The sequence below is a fragment of the Athene noctua genome, chromosome 2 (assembly GCF_965140245.1).
Source record: "Athene noctua chromosome 2, bAthNoc1.hap1.1, whole genome shotgun sequence".
Classification (NCBI taxonomy): domain Eukaryota; kingdom Metazoa; phylum Chordata; class Aves; order Strigiformes; family Strigidae; genus Athene; species Athene noctua.
Genome location: NC_134038.1, coordinates 149,841,296 through 149,856,775, shown reverse-complemented (window position 1 = coordinate 149,856,775; position 15,480 = coordinate 149,841,296). Strand labels below are relative to the sequence as shown.

Genomic DNA, 15,480 nt, shown 5'->3' with positions numbered 1-15,480 from the left:
CCAGCAGCAATGTTGATGGCTGCTGAAACATACAGGTGAGAAACAACACCCACTATTGAGTGACCAGTCAACATGTTTGTCCACAGGGACACGGGGACTGTATATATAATGTAATGTTCCATTTTTACAGAGGACATTCTGCTACCATATTTTCATTCCTGATGGTTTGAAAAGGTATATTCTTCAAATATCCACGATAGGTCATGTTTTTATTTAGAATTAATGCACACATTTGACAGAACTCTCAATTATTATGGAAGTTGTCAAAATAAGTTACTTAAAATTGAATAGAATTCAGTGTTACACTACTGAAATACAGTAGAGAATTTTCCACTATTTCTTAACTACATCAAAGGAAAAGAATACAAGAAAAGTCACAGATGTCTGAGGTTTAGGAGGGCTCTGCATTCCTTAACTGGACATCTAGTTAATAAAAAAAAAATAAATCAAAAGACAAATAACTTCACTTAAAGTATTTTGCTTGTTCGTATAGCAACTTTTAATCCCTAGCCTGTAGCATTTCACTGGCATCTTTCCGTTGACTTTAATAGAAACCTTTACTATTGAAATGAAATGCAATGTCCTCATGAGATCTTGGTTCTTTCAGGAATTCCTACAGAAATTATCAATTGATACCCTTAGTTGCTCCAACACTGTCAAAAAATGCAGTCATTAGGAACACAAGAAGACTTTAGGAACTACCTGATGGCTCTGAATAGAGATGTCTGAAAGACACACATTCTAGGGGAAAGTAGGAAGGTTGCTAAGCAAAACCAGTATTAGAATCTTTAGATGAGCTCATCAACCCCAACCTCCACACCACTCATAACTGATGACTGATTCCTCCTCCTGCATTGTTAGACAGGGTATATTGTGATTTTGGAAGATATACCAAAATCATGCCATAAAACATAGGTAGACAAACATAGTCATCCTCTTGCCTTTTTCCAAAGCAGTCAATAGCAGACAGCTAACAGTGAAAGAATCAGCTGGCTTAGATTTAAAATTACCAACACAAGTAAAGGAGCTAGATATTTTGATTTTAAGACAAAATTTCTCCATTATATTTATCATCATCTTATATCTCAGTGACAAGCAGTCTCAAAGAGACAGTTTCGTTCTCACTTAAATCACTCAGTCCAGCTGAAGGGGACTATTGGAAATCTATTTGCAGCTTAAGAGAAGCTCAGAAAAAAAAATCTGCTTTAGTTATCCACAGCTCTTCTTGCTGTTCTGTAAGGTAATAGCATCAGGCTGGACAAGAGGCCTTCTCAGAGGTAAAACCCATCACTGAATACTGATTACACTCACCAGCAGCATTGCATTCACTTGCAGAATAATTTTTGTGCATTGCATTCATCACAAGCTGTGGCACCTGCAGGTGGGGACCCTAGGGAGTGATTTTTTTTCCACATGCAGCCCATCATTATTGACAACTTAAACTTAGCAATACAAAGCTAGGATGCACTCTTACCTTTATCCCTAGTTTTCCCCCATCCCTAGTTTTTCAATATCTCCAATTTCACCTTCTTCCCTCGTATATTTGTAAGACAAAGAGCAGCAGGTCCTTTCAGCAATATTGTTCTTAAAAATAAGTTACTGCAGATGAAAACATATTTTACAAAAATTTTCTCATAGCTCTATTCCTGCTCTTCTGGAAACACTCACCATAAGAATACAAATGAAATTTATGCTCTATTAACAGCATGACTCTTTTGTTATAGTCATATTTACCAAACTTGATACTTACGGTCTTAGCAGGCAGTTCTTTTAGCCAAGATCTTACTGCGTGCATTGGTTCTTTATCAAGTAACTTACCAAGAACTTGAATAGCCTGCTAGTGATGTCCATCATGCCAGTATCTGAGTTCCACATTCAAACTCTTTTCCAAAACTCAGTTTTGAAATTTGGAGTCTCCTTCCAGACAACAGTTATAAGGCCATCCAAACCTAATTATAATAAATATCAATATAAATATCAGTTCCACTGAAAAACCGTTTCTGTACCTCATATATATACATGCATCATGAAGAAGATGAATGATATCTATTCGAAATGACAGCTGTAAAAGCCACTCTTTTGATGGTATACAACTCTGTAAGTGATTCAAATGAGGTGCTAGTGACAATGAAGAGCCAATAAAAGTCTCAACATAAAAATCTTCCTATCTGAATAATGATTCAAGATCACATGGTTGATTTGGGTGTCAACATAAATATTCACTTAATTATTTAGCTCTCAGGAAAAACAGAAGCTTTAGGTTGCACTTCTTTTTACATTAAAATAATAACAAACATCGGTAGCTCCAAGTCATCATTCCGTCTGCTACAATAGCAGATCTAAAGCTGAGGTAGGCATCAGAGAAATTACAGCTCTGAAATCCATTTCTCCATCGCAGCTTTGCTGTAAGAATGCATGTCTTTACACTGATCCAGAACGACACCGGTGTGAAATTAGAGTAAGCCTGTGGCCACAAGACACTTCCTCGGGCTGCAAAGCAAGAGGCAAAGACATATCCAATGCAGTAATGTCCTGAAGCACTCACTTTGAACTCAGATCATTCAGAGAAACAACAGGGAGCCGTCTATTTCCTTTTGTAAGGGAAAAACACAGAGAGGCAACAATTCATTTGAAAATGCAGTTACATCGGGATTCCAGGGTGAGGATTAGGGAAGGAAGAAGCCAGATGCACAGAGGAATATGCTAGTCACAGCAACAGCAACAAGCAGTACTTTTCCAAGTTTCTCGCTTGGTCCTGGGTCCCTTTTACACAGCTGTACAACACAGCTGGCAATATCAGCAGATTCAAATCCAAACAAACTGAATTTACTCTGAGTAAATTTTAAGTTCCCTGAATCTAGCAGACAGACTCCTGATTCACTTGAACAGAGATGAAAGTAGTGTCTAGCTAAATGATGCTGCACAGCCCCAAGAAAAAAAAAAAAAAAAAAAAACACAAAAACAAATAAAACCCACCCAAACCTAGGACCATATTTATCTTCAAACATATTTTAAAACTCAATCCTAAATCACCTTCCTACACCAAATTTGCTTATCAACATAGGACCAACAACACACACCACCCCAAGGAACACAGTCTCTGGTACAGCTGAGCTGTTAGGTATACCTATGGATCTTCTCATCTTTCCCATGTGGCTGCCGTAGTGCCAAAAGAAGTCTCATGTTTTCCCCATTGTTATTGCTCTGCAGTTAATAGCATCTTTGCTGAAATGACTGCTATGCTCCATTTTACTGCCTGCTCTTGTCACCCTTGTACTTCACTATAGCTCTTCTTGCCACTTGTCTGCTGTTCAGAAGAGGGAATTCTTTGCAAGGTTGTTGCTGGGAAAAGAGAGACAATAGGCATGAAACAGCAGATATCTGTGTGGGATGAGGGACAAGCACACACCAAAGGGTGTGGTACCAGTTGGGAAGCCCTTTGCGTCTCCTTTTAGCAAATCTAGCCCTTTCATCTCCAGTTCTGTTTTTCACTGTCTCTTGCATGATGGTCTCTTGTGCAAGCCAGAAGGGCACAGATATGTGTGGCTGTGAGAAAGTCAGTTAAACATTGTAAGAAAGATTGTTTCAAATCATAAAATCTCTAAATGGAGAAGTCATCCCAAAGAAGCATTACTGTTCACTTTACTTCACACATTACTGTGTTTTCTGAAACTTCCACTACTGGCCGCAGACAAAGGTATAGGCCAAGCTAGGACAGTCTTACCTGGCATTGTCAATCTCACTTCAACAGAGCTATTCTGGTTTGTATTGACTGGGCATCTGGGACTACAACGCCCTCTGCTCTTCTGCAGAAAAACTTAAATACCTCTTCCCACTCCATTGCTAGGCCACCTGAAAAATGAAACAGTCTGACTTTTCTGAAGCAGATACTCTCCTCCAGCTATTTGTTCGAATGCTTTTAAGTCCTCATCCACGCCATCTGAAAACACAAGTAATACCTAAAAAAAACGTAAAAGAGAAAATTTAAATCACACATAAGCAAAGAACAACTGTATTTCAATCTTTATTACATGATTTTGAACAAAGGATTTTGCCTAAGTCATCACATTACCTTTTGTCAGGTCTCATCCTCATTCTGAAATATTTTCCAGAGTGACTGCAAGAATTCAATGTTAAGCTGGGATGATCTCTTGATCTGACAGGTTATGCAGGAGATATTCACTGCCAATGCAGAACTTTGTGGATATTGGAATAACAGTATTCTTCACTTGAACAGCCACGCTTCTGTGCCTTGGACCCAACATTGCAGCTCACATCCCTTAGAGACAGGAGGGCTTGCAAAACCTCAGGGAAATGCTTTTCCAGTTTGGTCTGTCCATGAAATAAGGGGTGGCCTTCCCTCTGTGATGACATGCCCAATCTCACAGTAATATCCACAAAACAAACTACTGTTGGGAAAATCATAAATAAATGTATTGTACAATTTTCATTTCAGGTAAAGCAAAACAGAAAAGAAAAATACACAACGAGGGGAGACAAACGCACATCAGCTAAGTAGGCAGGAGCTTCTTGAATCTGTCATCTCCAAGCTTCAGGTAGATTATCTAAAGTTGATCTTTAGGTCTCAAATTCACTTAGACACATGTTCATCATAAACCCACTCAGATGAATTTTTAATTTCTAGAGAAAAATTGTGGAAATTAAAAGCATATTGCATAGATAAAACTGTCAAAAACCCCTAAATGGGGATTTACTGAAAATGTGTTCTGTAATTACCCTTACATAACAAATCTGAGAACCCATCCTTCTTAATAGCAATGTCAGCACCAATTTCAGAAATTATTTTGCTGGAGGCATTTCTTAGTTCAGCGGTTTTTGTCCCTTCCTTCCCCTTATTCCCCAGCTACATGCAGTTGAGCAGGTATGATTTGGAATATCAGAAGGCTATTTGTTTTTAACATGTCATGCTGGAGAGTTAACACATAACTGCTGTAGTATTCTCATTACTTTAGAAGTAATGATATGCCTCATGTTTAAGATTTGGGTTAATACCAAATCACTTCCCTTCTTTGTTCCTCATCATGCTTTTTACCTGTACTTGCACATTCATGGTGCACATTCACATTCACAGCTCTGCACATTTAGCAGGCAGAGCAAGGGCCTCCAACTCTCAATACGCATTTTAGCATAATTTCTCACTGCATTGTGAGGTGAGGGGAAAATCTGAAGTGAAATGAAAGCACATGCCACAAAATGAGAATTACTGCCACCATGTCCCTTGTTTAATTAGATGTAAGGTCACTCTAATCTGTAGTATGAGTCACTGCATGGGTATTCCATGAGATTAATGTCTTCCTCATATTATTTCTGTCTGCAACTCAGGAGAAGAGAAAATACACATTTTTAAGAATCACGCCTTGATAGTAGTACTTCATTTCTGCTCTGCAATAGTTGTAACTGCTTTTAACTTTCTAAAATTAGTGTTTGGATGATATGGCATCACAGGTGCTGTGAACCCAGAAGCAAAACCTATTTGAAAGTATTAAAGCTGTACTTTGAGTAAGGAAGCAAATGAAAATTATACACTCTAAAGCTCAGAAGTTTAAACAATTAAAACTAAAATCTTCAAGCCTGGGTTTTGTGATCTCAAACAATCAGTTCAAATTTGCAGAAGTGAGAACATAAGTACATGGATAAGTTAATGAGGACTAAAGTAGGGTGTGAGCTCACAGAAAATTTACTAAATTCACAGTAACTGTTCTCCTGTGTATTTTTACCCTTCCTAAGGGGTGAAAGTAGGAACTACCTTATGTACCAGGGAAGGAGATTATTTGCATGGGCAGCAAGGGAGATGATAACACAATGCAAACTGACATGGGTGTTATTTGTCAGCTCATATCCTTTATTCTACAGAGGGAACAATGAGAAAACATCTGGGTTATTTCTTTCAGCAATTTCAGAGTGGATGTATTTATTCCACAGAGATCATTATCTTCATGTGAGTCAGAAAAATTTTTCTGTTCTGTTTTCAGAGTGTTGCGGGAGATCAACCAAATATATTCTGAAGAACCACTCTAACTGGGAAGCATACTTAAAGGAGCACATGGAGATCTTAGAACAGTTTGGTTCAGGGATATTTACCTTTTCTATTATTATCCTCACAAATAACATCAGCCAGTCTTTTTTTAATAGTCTTCAAGTTAGAAAAATCATCAATGGCATGTTTCCTACTTAATGATCCAGTTATCTGTGTTAGCTGGGACTGGTCAACATTTCCCATACCTGTGGCATATATATCAACACCTTTCCTCCTCAGGCTTTCTGCTGCTCTTGCCGTTGTACTGGCTGTTCATCCAGCCATGATTACCAGTAAAATCTATTAGATATTTTAATGTATTCTCCTACCCTTTTCTGGTTGGAAGTTGAGTTTCACTTTCTCAAGTGCATTTTCAATATTACTTCGGTATCCTTTAATTTTCTTGATGCTTTGAATTTTAAATTCTTGTTCTGATCTGTTTGGAAAAGTGCCTAGGTTGAACTCTTCTTTACAGACAGCACCATACAATGCAAAGTCAATTTTGGTATTTTGAACAATTACAGCTGGATTGATTACACTTGTCACAAAGTTTATCATTATCTTGAAGTTTTCTTCATCTGTGTTTCTGGAACTATCCACCAGGAAAATAACATGTGCTTTCTTTGGACAGTGTGCAGAAGATAAAGGAAAATATATTATTAATAAAGTATACAAGTCTATGTCTATCATTAGTAGGCCTGCCTCTACATCCCACATCCTACTAGTCATCTTGACAAAAAAACCTCAAAAAACAACCAACAAATAGATCTACAAAAACAAAGTACATAAAATGCAATGGACATGGAAATCCAGACATCTAGTCCCAGAACACAAAACATACTCCTGTAAGCATGTACGTTGCAGCGTAACCATAGGTACACTTCCCTCTTCCCTACTGAGCAAACAAAGCGACATTGGCTTAAACAAACATCCACAGGGCAAGGGCATTTTTCATCTCAGCCTCATGCAAATGCCTAAAGCATGAAGGTAGCATGAAGATTGCTTAGAAAGGGAAACTACAGTGACTAGACATGACAGCTATAGACAGCTAAAGCTAAGTAAGATAAATCCCACCTTATGTGTATGTACAAAATGGAGACTCTTCAGGATTCATAGATGAGGTGTCTCCCCATCTGACAACCAAATCACTCTCAGCATGCTTACCATAGCCCAAAAGGACCAACGTCCAAATAAACAGAGCAGCCATAGTTTCTTCAATTCAGAAAGATGGCAAAAGGAGTAGGAAATAGTAGCCGCTACGAGAGCTGAATCAAAGAAGCAGAAAACAGAGATGATTGTAATTTAAATCATAGATGCTTTTGCAAGGCTTTCCTTCAAACAGTTGTAGGGAAAGAAGTTGAACACAACAGCCAATAGTGAGTATACACTTATCTGGTACTGAAATATCACATATATTATTTATGTTTGCAGTTAAGTTCTAAAGCCCTGTTATCCACACAGAAACAGTTATTCTCTGATCCAGCCACTGTCGGATGCTCATTTTGATTTGCTCCTTCTACTCCAGCTGCATAGATAGTAATTCCTTTTTCCTTAATCTCTGGGCCACATCATCCAGCATGGCTTTATCATGGGATTCCCCATCACTTCTCACTATCAGAACCTGGGGAAGTCCTTTGCTCTTGCAGGTGCCATGTTCTTCAGTGGAGAACGTTTCTGAATGGACCAATGCCTTTGCCATGTAAATCATTTGTCCTGGAGAGTTCACCCTTCGGATAGCCTCAGTAATCCCCAGTTTTGTAGTGTTCTTATTGACCACTACTGGTTTACCAGATTATGTTACTGCTCCAAAATGAACTCCATCTGGGCCGACATCAGATTGTTTCACCAGGGCAATCATGAAGTCTTTCATAGTCTGGTACTGAGGAGCTTATGCTTCCAGAGCTGTCCATAACACAACATTTAAGTGTTCCACTCTTCTGCATTCTGTAAAAGCAAATTGAGAAAAGTGAGGATTTCATATGTAAAATTATGCAGAATCTTACTGTTATAACTAAAGTCCATTTCCCAGAGTTCTATGCAAAGTCTATATAACTTTGCTAAATGAATGGTGTTTGCACAGATAACTGTCATGTTACTATCAATAAGTTGCATATATGACAGATTTCTTGTTGCTTCTGAGACTGTTTGGTGGGAACTTCACAATTCCAGTAACCAGAGCAGTTAGACTAAACTGAACGTTTTCCTAGTTATCAAAAATGCTATCCTTTTGCTGTGGACACCACAGTATAGGGCTTATAGAGGAAACAGAAACTGTTGTATTTCAGTTGATAATCTAGAAATATTTCTATTAGCTTACAATATCTAAAGCTATCCTTCCATGGGATATGAATATTAACTGAAACTTTTCCCCCTCTTGCATACAACACATTGTGTCAGTTCATACTTAACATCTAGCAGAAAAAAAATCCAAAAGTTTATTTCATATCTGAATTAAACATAGCAGTGGGTTTGTCTCCTACAGTCCCAGTGTTGCAAGTTACTGCTGTACCCCTCCTCCAGCTTACTCCCTGATAGGAGAACAGTCTGGTCCCTCTGAAGGGCAGTGTTCTCCCAGCTGCAGACATACAGAGCAGCACAGAAGATAACTGGTGACTCATCTATTTCAAGCTTCCCTGTTTCCACCTGATCTTTCTCGCGACATAAACTACTGATACCTTTTCCAAAACTGCTGAGAAGAAAAAATGATGCTTAACATCTTGGCTAATTGCAGCAGTACTTAAAAAAACTCTCCTTAGTTACAAGTTCTGCATTGCAGTAGTGCAAAGACATAGCCACATGTCCGAACACTGACTGAATAAATCACCCTTGCATGCCTTATGCTTTGCTCTTGTCTCCACTCTTCCCCTCTGCCTCCACCCCCACATGCCTAGGTAAAGAAAGGGAGTTGCGAAAGCTCAGAAATTGGATGCTGAGTAGACTTCAGTACTGAAGAAAACAGTTAACCCCACCTCTTTTAAATGACTGCAATTTCCATGACTGAAGAAACAACTTTGAATCCAAGTTTTAGCAAGCTATTCTGTGTTCTATCTTCATACAGCAGAGAGAGATTCAAAAGTACACACCCACTGAAGTCACAGAATCACAGAATTGTCTAGGTTGGAAAAGACCTTGAAGATCACCTAGTCCAACCATTAACCTAACACTGACAGTTCCCAACTACACCAGATCCCTCAGCGCTATGTCATCTCTACTCTTAAACCCCTCCAGGGATGGGGACTCCACCACCTCCCTGGGCAGCCCATTCCAACGCCTAACAACCCCTTCTGGAAAGAAATGCTTCCTGATATCCAGTCTAAACCTTCCCTGGTGCAACTTGAGGCCATTCCCTCTTGTCCTATCGCTTGTTACTTGGTTAAAGAGACTCATCCCCAGCTCTCTGCACCCTCCTTTCAGGGAGCTGTAGAGGGCGATGAGGTCTCCCCTCAGCCTCCTCTTCTCCAGACTAAACACCCCCAGTTCCCTCAGCCGCTCCCTGTACGACCTGTGCTCCAGACCCTGCACCAGCTTCGTTGCCCTTCTCTGGACACGCTCGAGTCATTCAATGTCCTTTTTGTAGTGAGGGGCCCAAAACTGAACACAGGAATTGAAGTCTTTTGCACCACCACAGCAATATGGTATGCCTTAGTGCAACTGAGTCAGACAACGCATAGCTACCACTCAAGTGGTTTTTAAAATCCTATGTCATGTTTGCAACCATGGCTAAGATCCACGAAAACCCACAGCAGTAGAACACCCATCTGCTTCTTTTCACAACCTGACAGCTTTCCTCATTTACACCCTCAGCTAAAGGTATCATCCCAAGAAAAAAAAAATAATCCAGTTCACTTAGTTGGCCAGGTCTGTAAAGGTTATATATACTGTACGCAAGCTTTTCTGCCCATGTGGTTTAATACGACTACATTCATTTAATCTGCATAGGGGGGGGGGAAATTAAATACAAGAAGAGAATGGCTTGAATTCTTGATTGGTTTTGTTCAGAAAGGACAACATCTAGGAACACAGAAGAATAAAAGATTTCAAATGTGATTACTAATGTACAATTGCCAAAGATACTGATTGCACCCTAGTTGTCTCTGGCCCCAGAGAACTGCATTCAGTGATGCTGTGGGCCCTTCCAACACTGTTACTCAAAAAAGAATGAGACTGAGTCATCAGAAGCTCCCTTTCTTGTCCCTTTGTGGAGTCCACAGAAACAGCAGCTGAAAGGTGTGCACAATGAGATAACAGACTTCAAAGGAAGGAGTGAGTGAAGGATGTAAGTTTTATTCACATAGGTGGATACCCATACTTTTCCATGCAGGTGGCTAATCTCACACACCCAAGAGAAGAATCAGAGCACCCGTGCTCAGCTGGACCTGGGGCGATGTGAACAGAGTGGGGTCAGAGCCCTGTGACCCAGAGCGGTAGACCAGGAGTCCTGTGAAGTGCCCCCTGGGAGCAGTGGGAAGCTAAGAATTTTCATGGGAAAAACTAACACTAGGAGAGAGAGGCAGCCAGCTCTGTGACTGAGACACTTGATCATAACAAGTTCAGAATCAAAACCCCATGATTGCTCATGCATTGATAAATCACTGAAAGTTACCATACTATTGTCAGGAGGCTACGGGCTATGGCAAATGTCAAAAATGAGACTGTTTTTATCTGGCTTAGAATATCAAAATTTTCAATATAGAATGCTATCTCTTGCATCACACGAATCTCTTCAAGCTGAGTTTTGTTTGCGTTAAAAACTCCAACAGAGCAGGTGATAATACCTTTATCTTGGAGTATTGTGGCAGGGGCTTTAACTTCATCTTGTGATTCCCGATCTGTGATCTGGATGAGAACTTTTTAACTGTGTGATGTGACTGGCTTGAAAGTATTTAAGCAAGACTTTCAGTGCTTCTGTCAGTGTGGTAGACTGAAAGGGGGATGTCCGATCAGTAGTACTGAGGATATCTCTTTTGGTGGAGTAGGTGTTCAGCTTGAACTCTTCCTTTGGTTTGTGGCTGAACTGGACAACACCAATCTGCACTCTGTTTGCATCAACATCTGTTCTGTTCACCAGCTCTCTCATGAAGTTTTTCTTTTTCAGAAAATTCTCATTTCCAATACTTGCAGAACTGTCCACTAGAAACATGACATTAGCTTTCACTTCCTTGCAGACTGTCAGGGAAAAAGATATTTTTAAACTTAGCCTTTTTTACATTTTTTTGCAAAAATACATAAACAGGTTAAACAGAATAACCTCAGAAGCAGAAAATAAAGAAAAAAATCAGCATAAGCCTTTTCAAACTCTAGATTTTATTAGCTCATTGATGTTATGACTGTGACTAAAATACTTCACTCCCTCAGATCTCAACAAGGGCATTACCAATTTCATCAGTTGCAATTATTCAGCATCAAAATTACATCAACCATTAAATCACAGCCAAGCAATTGAAACAGCATCTTAAGATCAGCAAGAAATTCCTAAAATAAAAATCTAAAGCCTGATGCTGGTCAAGTTTTAGAGCCTGAGAAACCTGAGAATTTTCTCTTCATTTCAGTGAGGTAGGAAACAGCAACCTGTTTTACAGAAAGAGGCGAGCCAAACAATAGATAGGTAAAACAGACAGACTGCACACTGGTGGAGCACATTTAAACATGTTTTTCATTAATGTTTTATACAGTAAGAAATAAACAGGGGATGGAGGTATTAGTGCAACACAACCTTTGCTTGTTTCCTAGTGAATGCTGGCCGAAAAGCTACCATTTAGAGAATACTTATTTCTACATCATTACTTTAAACTGTAAAACTGTCTTATTTTGACTTCCATACATCTCAGTTCTAGAATCCGATTTGAGGAATATGCTGTGCCTATCCACACCTGATAAAAGAGACTGTCTTGTCTGAGATAAGGAAAACAGCAGGCTCAATAGCTAGCTTTAAGAAAGGTATGTTCAAATTTAGTTACATTCACAGACCTAGATGTTCTATAGCAATATGTGATTTTGGGTGCCTTTGACACTGGTAGCTCAATTTCATAGAATCATGGAATCAAAGAATGGTTTGGGCTGAAGGGACTTTTAAAGATCATCTACTTCAACCCCCTGCCATGAGTAGGGTTATCTTTTACTAAATCATGTTGCTCAAAGCCCTGAGCACCCTGACCTCAAACGCTTCCAAAGACAGGGCATCCATAACTGCTCTGGGCAACCAGAGAATAAAGTCTGTAATATACAGGCAAGAGTTGCTTGATGTTTTCTGGAAATAAGACCTTTTCATGATATTGGCCAACATTTAAACTACACAAAAATCACCATCACCCTCTGAAAACTTCAATGGACTGACAGTGAAATTGTTCAAACTAGAAAGAAGGTATCTTACATTATTCGTGACAGAATTTCCCTATCAAATCAAAAGGAATCTGCTTATTTTCTGTGTTGTCAGGACCAAGTGAAAGCATGATCTTACCATCCATGGTACAGATCTCTCTGACAACTTCATTTTTAATGTCTTTCACCAAGTCATAATTATGTACAAAATACACTCTGTTTTTCACTCCTGCAATCTCATAATGCTGAGTTATACTAGTCTCCCTCACACCAGTGGGATAAATGTTAATCTGGTCTTCCCTGAGTTTCATGGCTGGTTCCTTCATACTGTCTTGTGACCTTCTGTCTGTGAGAAGAACTAGATGGCAGGGCACTGTAACTCCTTGTTGCCTCCTGGCCTTTTCAAACAATGGCTTCATTTAAGCTAGAGCTCTCCCTGTACTGGTGTTTCCATCTATTTGCCAAATATTTTCAATCCCTTTTATCAAATCATTTATTAAGTTCGAACTCTGGTTCACTGAAATGTGAGAACTGCACAAGTTCAAACTGAACTTTATTAATTCCTATGTCAAACAGCCTAATCATTTCCTTCAAAAAATTCTTTGTATCCACAAAATCCAAGAACTCAAGACTTGATGAACCATCAATGAGCAAATAAATATCAGCTGCTTCTGTGTTCAGACATCCTACGCGGAATGAGAAAGTCTCCATTACATCACAGTTGTGTGCATGGACAGATCATCTATCTCCACTCCTTTTATAATACATAATAAACTAATACATGGATAAACTCTCTTTCTGGTAACAAAAAAGTTAGCAAACTTAACCTGCTAGGCATCTTAGGCTTGGCAGCAAGAAACAAAACACTATTTATCCGTGGCTATATGACCACTTTCCCTACAGAAAACAGAATTGATAACTTGGGTGTTTTCAAACACATCTGAAATGCTTTTAAGCAACTACCTCCTGCAATTCTCAAACTTCCAGTTACAACTAGAATCAACCATCTGAATTCATCATGCATAACTACATAGCCATGTAAAGCATTTAACCAGTATGACAGGTTTTACTGTTGAATAAAGTTCCATGGACCAGCAGGAGTCCACTTAACGTTCTGATAGTCCACAGCAGGAAACCACTGATTTATAGTGCTCATAGGCAAAATCCATGGGTAATTTTAAATAAAATATCTAAGGTTACTCTATTGTTATTACTACTTCTAGACCAGTCTGAAAACTTCAGCCACTTCATTTTATTGGGACATACACTCTGATGGCTTAAGATCTGCCCAGATCCCCATGATGTACACATTCTCATCTATTTTCTAGGTTGGATCAAAATAAAGGGTAGTAGACTGATTGGAAGGTTAAAATTCCTAGGGAAATCTCATTCAGACACAGGATCTTCCAACAGATCAAGCTCTAACAGTGCCTTAGTAGGTGTTTAACTTACTCTCTAACAGGAACAGTTGATGTTTCTGCCAGTATTAGTCCTTCCTATTAAATAATGGTACAAACCAACAAGCTTTTACTACTACTGAATTTAGCAGTATGCTAATGAATAAAATGTGAATCCATGTTCAACTTGTCCTGGTTCAGCTAGGATAGGGTTAAGTTTCCCCAGCAGAGAGGGGGAAGGGATCTCCAGCCGGGTTATTCATACTATGCTGATGTCAGGTCTGGCGCAGCAGCGTGGGAAGCTTTCCTTTGTGGCTTTGGTCATGGGAAGCACGCACGGCGAGCTGGCTGTGTTCACTGCGGTATTTCTCTGTATATCTTTTGTCTTGGTTACTGTTATTACTATTTATTGTTGTTATCATTGCTACTGTTGTTGTTCAGATTGTTTATTACACTGTTGTATTAAATTTCTCCTTATTTTAACCCAGGGTTTGTGCGCTACTTGTGTCCGAGGGTGCTGGAGGGACAATGGCAACGTAGTCTCCGGTCCCGGCAGGGCTTAAAACTATCACAAACTTCAAATAGAAATTCCTCATCCTAAAGGTTCAAACTGAAAAGTTCAGTTTGAGAACATCAGAAGGTTCTCAAAACCTCAATCGTAGTTTAGGATACTCTTCAGTTAAAACCCCTTAACCTGGAAAGAATCAAAGTTATTTGGAAGTTTTACCTGTTTTGAGAATCTCTTTTCTTTCAAAGTGGACATAGAATTCATTTTGTATTTGGTTCAAGAGGTTCTTCTGAAAAATTGTATTTTGCTTTTACAGATCAGAAAACATCTTGAGACTGGTAACATCCTGCTCTTGAAGATAAGAGACTATGTGGACCACCTGTTAAGCAGAAGCATCTTCAACACCTATGGCAAACACTGTCACACCACTTCTCTGCAGAAGAGTAGTAACATCACTCACATGGTCTTGAGAGTCTGTGAGTGACCAGAACGGCTATTTGCTCTACACCTCTTGCTTCTTTCTTTTCCCAGCTCTTTCAGTAAAGAGTTTTAGCCTTGTGACATTAATAGCTGCACCAGTGTTGGTTTTTCCTGACCCAGCAGAAAGGTCTGTATTATCTGCAGAATTTCAGCTCTGTTTGTGTCTGTTTTCAGACAAGACACCACTTCTTGTCCATCAGTGTACATCACCGGGGCAATTCTTACACATTTCTCCTTCATGTCAAATGAGGATGTTAGGTTTTGCAGGATTTTTTTTAATTCTTCAAAGTTTGACTTTGAAGTACCATGATCAACTATAAACACAATGTCAGCAACCAAGTCTCCATCACATACTGCAGTGGAAAAAGGATGAGAATAAAGCAATGTTAGTGGCCTTCTTCTATGAAATTTCTATAATTAACTAACTACGGACTGTTGGTTTTTTTCCTAAGGCAAGGTTTTCTGCTTTAAAGTAAAGCAAGCTTGTAAAAATTATTTTTAGCCAGAGATGACAAGCTACTGAAAGACAAACTGATAAACCCTCATCTTAAGTTAAAATAAAGGACAAAAAGAGCAGAAAAGCTAGGAGATATAATAGCAGAAGTGTTTATGGTTTTTATATGAAGCATATTCTTGTAACTTCAACTCTTGTCTGTATTTTCTAGTGTATGGATCCAGAAGATATATATGTAAGGATATTGACTGGACCATGCATGTTAAAAATCTGCAAGTACAGGGGA

At 39.1% G+C, this 15,480-nt stretch overlaps 1 pseudogene; it reads right to left on the bottom strand.

Annotated features, from left to right (window-relative positions):
• The window catches only part of LOC141956708 (collagen alpha-6(VI) chain-like), a 35,896-nt pseudogene that overhangs the window by 16,882 nt on the left and 3,534 nt on the right, over positions 1 to 15,480 (bottom strand).